The sequence below is a fragment of the Anomaloglossus baeobatrachus genome, chromosome 5, assembly GCF_048569485.1.
Source record: "Anomaloglossus baeobatrachus isolate aAnoBae1 chromosome 5, aAnoBae1.hap1, whole genome shotgun sequence".
Lineage (NCBI taxonomy): Eukaryota > Metazoa > Chordata > Amphibia > Anura > Aromobatidae > Anomaloglossus > Anomaloglossus baeobatrachus.
In genome coordinates, this window is record NC_134357.1 from 555,512,192 (window position 1) to 555,525,657 (window position 13,466).

The 13,466-nt window shown below is 49.4% G+C and overlaps 1 protein-coding gene across 1 annotated transcript in view; it reads right to left on the reverse strand.

Moving 5' to 3' along the window:
- The window catches only part of LOC142312991 (uncharacterized), a 217,912-nt gene that overhangs the window by 73,263 nt on the left and 131,183 nt on the right, over positions 1-13,466 (reverse strand). The gene's annotated exons all lie outside the window — the stretch shown is intronic.

Consider the following 13,466-nt stretch of genomic DNA (forward strand, 5'->3'; position numbering starts at 1 on the left):
CGCATGCGATGCCCGCTAGGCCACGCCCCACACGATGCTCGCTAGGCCACGCCCCCGCACGCGATGCCCGCTAGGCCACGCCCCCACACGATGTCCGCTAGGCCACGCCCCCGCACACGATGCCCCTAGGCCACGCCCCTCACACGATGCCCTCCTAGGCCATGCCCCCTTGCACTATGCCCCTAGGCCACACCCCCTCACACTATGCCCGCTAGGCCACGCCCCCTCACACTATGGCCGCTCAGCCACGCCCCCTCACACTATGCCCGCTCGGTCACGCCCCCTCACACTATGCCCGCTAGGCCATGCCCCCTCACACTATGCCCGCTCGACCACGCCCCCCTCACACTATGCCCGCTAGGCCATGCCCTCTAACACTATGCCCGCTCGGCCACGCCCCCTCACACTATGCCCGCTCGGCCACGCCCCCCGCACACGTTGGGCACCTGTACACCTCCCCCCAGGACAACTCCTCCCATTATACTCCTCTTTCCCCAGGACTACTCCTCCCATTATACGTCTATTATAATCCTCCTATTATACTCCTCTCTGAGGGGTGCGCAGCATGGGGGATGGAGCACGATGGGAAGTGCAGCATGGGGGATGGTGCACGATGGAGGGTGCAGCATGGGGGGTGGACCACGATGGGGGGTGCCCAGAATGGGGGGATGAAACACGATGGGGGGTGCGCAGCATGGGGGATGGAGCACGATGGGGGGTGCCCAGAATTGGGGGATGAAACACGATGGGGGGTGCGCAGCATGAGGGATGGAGCATGATGGGGAGTGCAGGATGGGGGATGGAGCACGATGGGGGGTGCAGCATGGGGGATGGAGCACGATGGGGGTGCCCAGAATGGGGGGATGAAACACGATGGGGGGTGCACAGCATGGGGGATGGAGCACGATGGGGGGTGCGCAGCATGGGGGATGGAGCACGATGGGGAGTGCAGCATGGGGGATGGAACACGATGGGGGGGGAAGCATGGGGGATGGAGCACGATGGGGGGTGCAGCATGGGGGGTGCACCACGATGGGGGGTGCCCAGAATGGGGGGATGAAACACGATGGGGGGTGCGCAGCATGGGGGATGGAGCACGATGGGGGTGCGCAGCATGGGGGGTGGAGCACGATGGAGGGTGCGCAGCATGGGGGATGGAGCACGATGGGGAGTGCAGCATGGGGGATGGAACACGATGGGGGGTGCAGCATGGGGGATGGAGCACGATGGGGGGTGCAGCATGGGGGGTGGAGCACGATGGGGGTGCCCAAAAATGGGGGATGGAGCACGATGGGGGGTGCGCAGCATGGGGGATGGAGCACGATGGGGGGTGCGCAGCATGGGGGATGGAGCATGATGGGGAGTGCAGCCTGGGTGATGGAGCACGATGGGGGGTGCAGCATGGGGGATGGAGCACGATGGGGGTGCCCAAAAATGGGGGATGGAGCACGATGGGGGGTGCGCAGCATGGGGGATGGAGCACGATGGGGGGTGCGCAGCATGGGGGATGAAGCACGATGGGGGGGTGCGCAGCATGGGGGATGGAGCATGATGGGGAGTGCAGCATGGGGGATGGAGCACGATGGGGGGTGCAGCATGGGGGATGGAGCACGATGGGGGTGCCCAAAAATGGGGGATGGAGCACGATGGGGGGTGTGCAGCATGGGGGATGGAGCACGATGGGGGGTGCGCAGCATGGGGGATGGAGCACGATGGGGAGTGCAGCATGGGGGATGGAGCACGATGGGGGGTGCGCAGCATGGGGGATGGAACACGATGGGGGGTGCAGCATGGGGGATGGAGCACGATGGGGGGTGCAGCATGGGGGGTGCACCACGATGGGGGGTGCCCAGAATGGGGGGATGAAACACGATGGGGGGTGCGCAGCATGGGGGATGGAGCACGATGGGGGTGCGCAGCATGGGGGGTGGAGCACGATGGAGGGTGCGCAGCATGGGGGATGGAGCACGATGGGCGGTGCGCAGCATGGGGGATGGAGCACGATGGGGGATGCGCAGCATGGGTGAAGGAGCACGATGGGGGATTCGCAGCATGGGCGAAGGAGCACGGTGGGGGTGCAGCATGGGGGGGTGCAGCATGGGGGGTGGACCACGATGGGGGGTGCACACCTCCCCCAAAACACACACACACCGCCACACATGCACCGCACAACACACCACACACACACTGGGAACCACAAACACCGCCCTACACAGACACCCACACACACAGACAATGCTGCACACACACAACACACCCACACCACGGCACACACAAATATATGCACATACCGCGCAACACACACATTGCACAAAACATACCTCCCCCCAAAACACACACACGCACCCCACACACACCCACACAAACCGCGCAACACACACAGAACCACACACACACAACGCTACAGACACACAGCGCTCCACAAACAATGCAACACACAACGCAACACACAAACAACACCGCTCTCACACACCCCCACCCAGACAACACCCAGAACATTTACAGCGCCCTACACAAACACTTGGCAACTACAGACAACATATATATATATATAACAAAAATCATACATTAACTACACAATATGTAAATTCTAGAATACCCGATGCGTTAGAATCGGGCCACCTTCCAGTTGTATATAATTCTGTTTAATGTGTCTGACAACTTGTTGATTGTTGTCTTTAACTCTATCACCGCGGTGGGAGGAGTCAGCCCCCCCCCCCCCCGTGTGAAGTTTGTCCTTCCTTGGTGATACTAGGAGCTCTACATCTGCTCCAATTTATTGGGTTGTTTTCTACAACCGTAATTGTTGTGTGGTTTGATATTTTTAATTACTAACCAATAAAGGTTACATACACTACAATTGCTTGGCTGTATATATAAAGTAAGTATATAGCATAGTTGAACACCATGTCATAGTTTGACACAAGAGCATAGTTTAAGTTTACCTTTTATAGTTTTCCATTATCATCTGTTCTGTTTATCCCCATTTAGTATGTTGTGCTTCATGGACAATGCTATCACATGTGTGTCTTGTGAGATGTATATATGCCTACATCTCACAAGACACACATGAGATGTGTGCCTTGAACAGACGTTCGAGGGTGAATATGTCTGCTCTCAATGTCAGTGTGTAACAGATTTGAAAGCCAAGGTAATAATCTAAAGATGCAGCTTGCAACACTCAGGAGCATTGCACACCTGGAGAGGAGTTTAGATCTTACTGAGTGGCTCTGGCTTGTCCAGTGCTATGGAGGAGGGTGGAGGTAGGGAAGGTCAGGACCCAGAGGTAAGTAGCTGGGTAACAGAAGAAGGGGTAGGGGGAAAAGTGTCAAGGAGCCCAGTCCTGACATGTCACAACCCAGTTAATATGCCTGTTTGACTGATATTGAGGATGCAGGCCCAAGACTAGGATCACTACAGCAAGACGTTGCTCCTAGCAACCAGGAAAATGACTGATGTAGGAAGAAGGGAAATAGGAGAGCAGGAAAGACCAGACAGATGTTGGTGGTAGGGGACTCTATAATTAGGCAGAGAGACAGGGTCATCTGTCGCCGAGACCCTGAATGCTGAACAGTATGATGTCTGCCGGGTGCTCGGGTTCGGCATTTTGCAGATTGGATAGATTGTTCGGTCGGGCTGGGAAAAACCAGCAGTCATGATGCACATTGGTACTAATGACAAAGTTAAAAGCAGGTGGAAGGTCCTTAAAAATGATTACAGGAACTAGGAGGGAAGCTGAAGTCCAGGACCTCCAAAGTGGTGTCAGAAATATCTCCAGTGCCACGAGCGTTACTAGAAAGACAGCGGGAGCTTAAGAAGATAAATACGTGGCTTATAAATTGGTGCAGGAAGAAAGGGTTTGGGTTCATGGAGAACTGGGCCGACTTCTCAGTTGGCTAAATGCTCTATGGTAGGGACGGGCTGCACCTCAATAGGGAGGGTGCAGCTGTGCTGGGGGAGAAAATGGTCAGACGGATGGAGGAGCTTTTAAACTAGGATCTGGGGGGAGGGAGGGTAATTGAACAAATAAGGGGATAGATAGAGCAGCTGTCAATGAAGGTTTAGGGGGGCTGAGACATGCAAAGAAAGTAGAGAGGCTAGGAGTAAGGAATGTGTTAATAGTATTAAATGTCTACTGGCAAGTTTAAAAAGTCTTGCAAACAAAATGAATTGGAGACGCTTATGTCAACCATGGATTATGATGTATTAGGCATTATGGAAACCTGGCTGGATGAGAGCCATGACTGGGTGACAAAGATAGAGGGTTATACTACATTCAGGAAAGACAAAAAAGGTGGAAGAATGTGTATATTTGTTAAATCTAACTTAAGATCTGTACTCAGTGAACACGTAGAGGGGAGTTGTTACAATGTAGAGTCAATATGCGTAGATGTACATGGGGAGGGGAATAATGGAAAGATGCTAATTGGAGTTTGCTATAAGCCGCCTAACATACCTGAACAGGTAGAGGGTGAAATACTGCAAGAAGTTGAAAAGGCAACTAATAATAATAATAATGAACGGGTCCTTCTTATGGGGGATTTCAACTATTCAGACTTTCAGTGTGACATAGAATCTTCTGGTTGTGCTAAAATCTCAAAGTTCTTGTTACGGGGGAACTGGCAGATCAGGACAAGGTGGTAAATATCCCAATCGCCAATCAGGGCCCACAGTGCTCCAAATAACAAAGGAGATGCTTGCAACCGAAAGGTTAGGCGGAGAATACAGAGCTGGATGGCTCTGAGATAACCCAGGAAACCTGGGAACCGGTCATGTGTGTAGGTACACGTCAGACTGGACGACAACCCAGTTAGCGTTTTGGTGTACCTGGCGCTACACCGACCACATGTGCAGGGAACACGTCAGGTTGGGTAGTGACCAGGTAGCGTTGACCGGAAGACCGCCGCGAAAGCGCCCTGTTGGCCACGTGTGTAGGACAGGTTAGGCCGAGCGGTCCTCCGGTTAGCGTTTCTGGTCACCTCTCGACTGGCCACATGTGTGAAGGACACGTCAGACCAGATGGTCACACCAGTAGCGTTGACTGGAAAGCCGCAGAGGATAACAGCATTCACATGTAACTACTTTAATGCCAGTCATTATGACTATTAAGATACGATGGCTCTATGGAAAACTCAGGGACACAAAGATGGTGAATAACAGTTTTCTTTATAAGTCTCAAAAAATTATAATACAAAAAAAAACCAGTCCTCTTACAAATTATGGGCCACAACAGCCTGGAATAAACAATAACAGTTTTTGCAACTTGGAGGACTTTAAGTGTCGGTCTGTAGGGATGAACTGGACTATATTCCCCCCACTATACCGCTCCCTCCCTTATCTATTAATGGGGCTTACCCGGGTGCACTACTACAGATAACGGCATGCGATCCCTCCAAGGATATAATCTTACAACCACCTCCCCTTATGTTTACAATTCAATTAGGGTACCCGGCCACCTTCCCATATATTTTCACAAACAAGTAAATATATGTACATGTACCTTCATACCTGTACCTCTACCTCTACTGTGTACCTCTATTCAATATTCGGTACCTCACTGCCCCCAGATAGTGTGATGAAGCAAAGGCGGAATAGTCTGTTATTATCAGCACAACACAGCTTAACCTCCAATAACTTCCGGTTCAGAGCAAACGCCTCAGGATAAACAAGAAAACACAGCTCCTTCTCAGGAAATAATCTGTAGAATAATCCTCCTTCTTCTTTATCCTTTCTATCTGTCCCTGACTGGCTATTATACATCGATCGGTCTCAGATCAATTGTTGCTTATTGAAGTCTTTCACTCAAGATGGCGTCCGTCCCCTCAGACTGCTTCTGATTCACTCTTAGATGATTTTGTCCAAACAGTTTCTGGAGAAAAATTCACTGAGATGAATTCCCCTCGTCAGGGACAGTAGGAGCTCCAAGAAAAAAAACGAGTAAGCAGTCCATAAAAAGAAAAAAAAACCCAGGCAATTCTATGAATCCAAACTCGGGAAAAGAACAGCCGTCTTTCTCTTGCGCCATCCCTCAGATCTTGACTGAAATTTTTTTTAACCGTCTCTCTCAGTCTACGTTACCAGGGAAACCTAATGTAGCCCCTTACTGTCTAGCAGTGTGCCTGCCCTCTAGTGACACCTAGTGGCCATTTAAATTAAAGCATAAATATATAATCTGCAATAAAGGGTGATATTGTGGTACCGTGTTAGCCAGAAAAATCAATTGAAAAGCATAAATATATAAAAATACATTAACAAACATGCAAGTTTATCTTATGTACATTTTCACCCTGTTACACTCCACTCCACTTAAGATTTGGCGTCCCGACAAATCAATTTCTACATCTTACATGCAGTACATATTCTTCAGGGTTGTACCGTATCGGAGGAACACCAGCCATACTCCTTTCAGATCTTCATAATTCAGTACCTGTCATGTTTGTGGGGGCGATTTCCATGTCTGGCGGGGCAACGACACTTGGAGGTAGCTCTGGAGCAACTGGAATCTGCAATGCCGGATCTTGGTCATCTGGTGCCACGTTACTGAAATCATCACAGCAGTCACACACAAGGTTATTTGGCCGACCCGTGATTGGTGGATCAGGCGAGACAGGTGGGCATGTGGGTGTGTCGGAGATACACCTTTTCAACCAGTTCCGGTGCAACGTACGACGGGGCCCGACACATCCTTCAGGGATCACAGTGTACACACTTCCCCCTGTAAATGGTCTGTCCACCACAGTGTAAGGTGTAGCCTCCCACTGATCGTCCAACTTTCCACCTGGGCGAGTAACTCGTACAAGCACCCTATCGCCCACTAGGAACTCATCTCCATGCACCAGTCCACGATCTCGATGGGGATGGTCCCACACTCGTTCCCCCACTATCCTGTGGATTTCCTGCAGCTTCCATTGGTGACTCTGAACCCATTCACTGGCTGTGCGATAATAGAGTTTCCCAGGTACTGACAAGTTCAGTTCCTCGACCTCCCTCCCAGGCCGCCCAAACATCATCATGTAAGGGGTAAACCCGGTAGTGCTATGGACTCTATTGTTATAGGCCCACACAAGTTTAGGGATGAACTCAGTCCACCTCGCCTTCTGTTGCTGTTCAAGCGTCCTCAACATCTGTAGCAGCGTACGACTGAACCACTCACAGGCCCCATTCCCTTGCGGATGGTAGGGTGTCGTTCGCGATTGTTTGATGCCATAAACCTGCAGAAACTCAGTCATGAGTTTACCCTGGAAGCAGGCCCCTTGATTTGAATGTATCCGTTGTGGACACCCGTAGGTTGGGATAAAATGTTTACAGATTGCTTCCGTTGCGGTTTCAGCGGTCTGGTCCCTAGTGGGGACAACCACAGCAAATTTTGTGAAGTGATCAGTCATCACCAGGCACGAATGATGTCCACTCCTAGAATACCCAATTGTCAGGTAGTCTACCATTAACACCTCCAGCGTGGCGATGTCACGATGGTTTGAACAGGGGCCCTTTGTTTAGGGGACTTATTCAACTCGCAGGGCCAGCATCTAGCACACACCTCCCTTACAACTTCTTCTAAGCCGGGAGTGTATACAAATCGGTGCAACCATTGATAAGTTTTCTCAGACCCAAGGTGAGCACCCTGGGTATGAGCCTCGCGAGCAATGTCTGGGGCTGCCGAGGATGGGATTACCACCTGCCATCGGTATCCTAACTCAGCCGGCAAATAGATCCAGCGATACAGCACTCCCTCTGTTATTGTCAGTCTATCGCCCTGCCGTAACAACTTTTGCTCCTCTGAGCTCAGCTGAGCTCTAGCTTTCACATCAGGCCAAGTTTTCTGATTCACCCACCTCTTTACTTGTGACAGCCCAGGGTCTGCGTTCTGTAGATCAGCCCATTCTTGACGAGTCTTCCCCAGCAATCTGGCTACTCGTGTCACTACCTCACTTGAACACGCCAGATCTACAAATTCAGGTAATTGCCTCAGGTCAGGAATCTCGGTATCCTCGAGATCTTCGTCTACCTCACGCCCTGGCGCATCTCGCGTTACCCGTGACAGGGCATCCGCGTTGGAATTCTCTTTGCCGGACCGGAACTGAATCCGGTAATTAAATTTGGACATTCGCGCCACCCATCGCTGTTCTAACACTCCCAGTTTGGCGTTCTCCAGATGAGCTTGTGGGTTATTGTCTGTCATTACAAGAACCTCCGACCCTGCTAGATACTCAGCAAATTTTTCGGTCATGGCCCACACCAGGGCTAACATCTCCAATTTGAACGATCTATAGTTATCAGGGTTGCGCTCAGTGTCCCGTAAGGACCGGCTGGCATACGCGACAACCCTCTCCCGTCCCTCTTGCTCTTGGGCCAACACTGCTCCCAGCCCATGCAGACTTCCATCTGTATACAGAGTAAAGGGTCGGTCAAAGCAAGCATATGCCAGCAGAGGTGCCTGTACGAGAGCGGCCCGAATTTGATCGAACGCCTGTTGTTGTCGGTCGGTCCATCGAATAGGCTGATTCCTGGGGCCCTGAGAACTCCCCCTCAATAACTCATTCAATGGTTCAAACATCTTAGCGAAGTCCTTCACAAACCAACGATAGTATCCGGCCAAATCGAGGAAGGCCCGCACGTCTCTCACAGTCCTGGGGGTGGGCCACTTCTGGATAGCCTCTATCTTGCTCTTGGTCGGACGCACCCCGTCCGCTGACACCACATGTCCCAGATATTCAATCTGGGTCTGGAACAAGCGACACTTCTTGGGTTTGATCTTGAGGCCATTGTCTTTTAGCCGGTGTAGCACTTGCCAAAGCTTCCTCAGGTGATCCTCAAACGAATCTCCAAATATAATTACATCGTCCAGATATATCAACACAGATTCAAAATTATAATCACCTAGACAGTACTCCATCAGTCGCTGAAATGTGGCCGGAGCATTAGTTAGTCCGAAAGGCATTCGATTAAACTCATAGAGTCCCATTGGTAGGATGAAAGCTGTTTTTTGACGATGCTTAGCTGGCATGGGTACCTGCCAATAGCCACTAGCCAGGTCCAATGTGGAGAAGTATTTTGCCTTTCCCACAGCAGACAGAGACTCCTCAATCCTTGGCAACGGGTATGAGTCACGCACGGTCTGCGCGTTCAGCTTGCGGTAATCAACACAAAACCGTATGGACCCGTCCTTCTTCTGAACCAGTACAACCGGCGCAGCCCAGGGACTCTGACTCGGACGGATCACGCCATTATCCAACATTTGTGCTAACATTCTCTTGACCTGCTGATAAAAATTCGGGGGAATCTGGCGATATCTCTCTCAGATTGGGGCCACGTCCCCTGTGGGTATCTCGTGTTCTACCGCCTTTGTGCAGCCAAAGTCTTCATCACTCCTGGAAAAGGCAGACTGGTATTCCCATAGGGTAGTCTGTAGCTGGTGCACCTGTTCCAGCGTTAGCTGAGTTGTATCCATCCCCATTAGCTCTATGATCTTCTTACCATTCCACATGGGCGTGGGTGACTCTTCTTCTGCTGCCTGCATCGACAGAGCCCATGCAGTCTGGCGGTTCGCTGTCAACGTGAACTGATTCTTGTGGAGAACTTCTCCACCGCACACATACACATCGGCCAGTTTTGAGCCCGCCACCAAAGTCGCCTCATGGCTCTGCAAATTCTGGCACCTAACCGGCACCCTCCCATTTTGTACAGTGACCAGCGTCCTGGCGATCATGAAGTCTTCCATGCTTTCGGACTGTCTCACTGGCTCCAGAATTACTTCCACATCGTTCAGCTTCCTATTGGACCCCACTGGCATCAACACCAGCTTCTCTTGACCCGGAGCGATAGTTACAGCGGGGCCACGTGGGACATACACAGCTCCCGCTGAACTCTTCTGTATACCACACGAACGGACCACCTGCTGTAGGACTCTCTGCGTGACCTTATGAGTTGTTGCTCTTTTCCAGTATCCTGGGCCATTGCGCTCAAACAGAAGAGAATCCAGTTCCCTCAGGATGTTCATCCCTAGGACCACCGGGAGATTTGGCCTTGCCTGCGTCTTCACGAGTATCACTCCTTTGGTTTCCAGCTACTGTCCGCACAGCTGCACCTTCATCCATGCGATACCCGCTACTGGAATCTCTTCATTGTTAGTCGCTTTCAGTTTTAATAAATGCCCCGATTCTGGTTTAGCAGCCTCCTTGAAGTACGTCTGGAAATATTCTACTGGCATAGTTGTTACCTCTGATCCAGTGTCTACCAGACACACTTTCTTCCCAGCAAACTGTATCTCCAGTACAGCACTCTCTGCAATCAGATCTTCTGAGCAGAGTTCGGGCATTGGTTCTAGGTTCTGCCTCGCCGTATGCCCGGCTACAGCGAGGGCTTCCCTTTTACCGCCGTCAGTTTCTTCTGTTCTGCCCCTCCGGCAATCTCGTTGCAGATGTCCAAACCCTCCGCATCGCCAACACTGGATAGGCCCTCTCATCCCATTTTCTTGCTGCCTCTGATCTGAGACGAGCCGCTGTTCCTTGTTGTGTATAACGCCGCAACTGCATCTCCAACATAGGAGGCGGCATTTGTCCAGGCATGGGAGTACAGGGGCCCATTGGTGCTGGGTAGGTCAGAGGTATCCCTCATTTGTTGCATCTGTTCCGCCAGACCCTCCACAGTCTTCTGCAAGGCTGCTAGCTGTACCTGGACAGGGTCTCGACTCACTTCCCTTGTGTCAACCACCTGCATGTTACTCCATTTATGGTCAGGCTTCACCTCCAGGGTCCGCGCCACTGCCTCTTCTTGTATTTCAGCGTAGGTAACACCAGGGGTACTCCTTGCCTTCAGTAGTAGTTCACTCCTTAACATCTCATTTTGGAGCCCCTCAATGAACTGATCCTGTAAAATGTGATCAACCTCGGCCTCAGCGCCCACCGTTACATTCGACTTCTTCTTAATTTCCTGATGCAATTCTTCCATTGCGATGCCATACTGTATCAGACTTTCTCCGCTCCTCTGGGTATGAGCGAAAAACTGTACTTTCAGTTGTCTGACTGCTGCCACATGGTCAAAAGCCTTATCCAAAGACCTGAATTATTTCATCCACTGTCTTCCGCTGGCCTTCTGGTTTCAGCAGAACAACCTTGCGGGCATCCCCTTCCAGAGCATTCAGAGCGACCTCGGGTTGCAGTTTGGGGTGTACGCTGTGCAAGGCAATGGCGTTCTTCAGTGACTGGGTGGGCCGGCTGAACAGTAAGTTATACCCATCGAATTTAGCCAGGTGATTTAGCAATGTGCCCGTTACAGAGCACCCTATTAGCCGTTCACTGCTGGTCACCAAGGGGGAAGGGGGGTGAAGTACTTCAAAGGGTGTTACAGCGTCTCACACCTGATTGGGGTTATCCATAGCGAGCACCGTATCCTGCAGACTACGCCAAATATGTAATGACTGAATGCCAGTCGTTATGACTATTAACCCCTTAGTGACGGAGCTAATTTTCACCTTAATGACCAGACCAAATTTTGCAATTCTGACCAGTGTCACTTCATGATGTTATAACTCTAGAACGCTTCAACGGATCCTGGTGATTTTGAGATTGTTTTTTCGTCACATATTGGACTTCATGTTAGTACCAAATTTAGGACAATATTTTTTGCGTTTATTTATGAAAAAAATTGAATTTTGGCAAAAATTTTGAAAATTTAGCAATTTTCAACTTTTGAATTTTTATACCGTTAAACCAGAGATTTCTGTGACACAAAATAGTTAATGAATAACATTTCCCACTTGTCTACTTTACATCAGCACAATTTTGGAATCAAAATTTTTTTTTGTTAGGAAGTTAGAAGAGTTCAAAGTTTATCAGCGATTTCTCATTTTTACATCAAAATTTACAAAACCATTTTTTTAGGGACCACATCATATTTGAAGTGACTTCGATAGGCCTAGGTGACAGAAAATACCCAAAAGTGACACCATTCTAAAAACTGCACCCCCCAAAGTACTCAAAACCACATTCAAGAAGTTTATTAACCCTTCAGGTGCTTCACATGAACAAAAGCAATGTGGAATGAAAAAAAGCAAAAATTAAATTTTACCTAAAAATGTTGCTCTAACCCAAATTTATTCACTTTTAGAAGAAATAACACAACAAAATGGACCACAAAACTTGTTCCCCACTTTGTTATGAACGCACTGATACCCCACATATGGTCAGAAACCTCTGTTTGGACAAATGGGAGGGCTCGGAACAGAAGGAGCAATATTTGAATTTTGGAAAGCAAATTTGGCTGAAATAGATTGCGGGCACCATGTTGCATTTACAGGTCCGCTAAGGTACCTAAACAGAAGAAACCCCTCACAAGTGATGCCATTTTAGAAACTAGACCCCTCAAGGCTTCTATCCAGGGGTATAGTGAGCATTTTGGATCCACAGGTACTTCACAGATTTTGTTAACGTTACGTTGTCATATTGAAAATTTTAATAATTTTCTCAAAAATGTTGCTTTAGCATCAATTTTCTCACTTTTTCAAGAGGTAATTCCAAAAATTTGACCTAAATGTTTGTTACCCACTTTTTTATGAGCGCGGTGATACCTCACATGTGGTCTGAAACCTTTGTTTGGACAAATAGGAGGGCTTGGAACGGAAGGAACAATATTTGAATTTTGGAAAGGAAATTTGGCTGAAAAAGATTGCGGGCACCATGTCGCATTTGGAGGTCCCCTAAGGTACCTAAACAGCAGAAACCCCGCACAAGTGACCCCGTTTTGTTAACTAGGCCCCTCAAGGAATTTATCTAGATGTTTGGTGAGTACCCTGAACCCCCAGGTGCTTCACAGAATTTTATAACGTTGAGCCATGAAAATAAAAAAATAACATTTTACCACAAAATTGTTATTTCAACCAGGTAGCTTTTTTTTCACAAGGGTAACAGGAAAAAATCACCATGAAATTTATTGTGCAATTTCTCCTGAGTTTGGCGATACCTTATATGTGGTGGAAATCAACTGTTTGGGCGCATGACAGGGCTCGGAAGGGAAGGAGCGCCATTTGACTGCAAAATTGGCTGGAATCAATAGCGGACGCTATGTTGCATTAGGAGAGCCCCTGAGGTGTCTATACAGTGAAGCTCCCCAACATGTGGCCCCATTTTGGAAAATAGACACCTGAAGGAATTTATCTAGATGTTTGGTGAGTACCCTGAACCCTCAGGTGCTTCACAGAAGTTTATAACGTTGAGCTGTGAAAATAAAAAAAATAAATTTTTACCACAAAATTGTTACTTCAACCAGGTAGCTTTTTTTTTTACAAGTGTAAAAGGAAAACATTCAGCATAAGATTTATTGTGCAATTTCTCCTGAGTATGCTGATACTTTATGTGTGATGAAAATCAACTGTTTGGGTGCACAGCAGGGCTCGGAAGGGAAGGAGCGCCATTTGACTGCACAATTGGCTGGAATCATTAGCGGACGCTATGTTGCATTTGGAAAGCCCC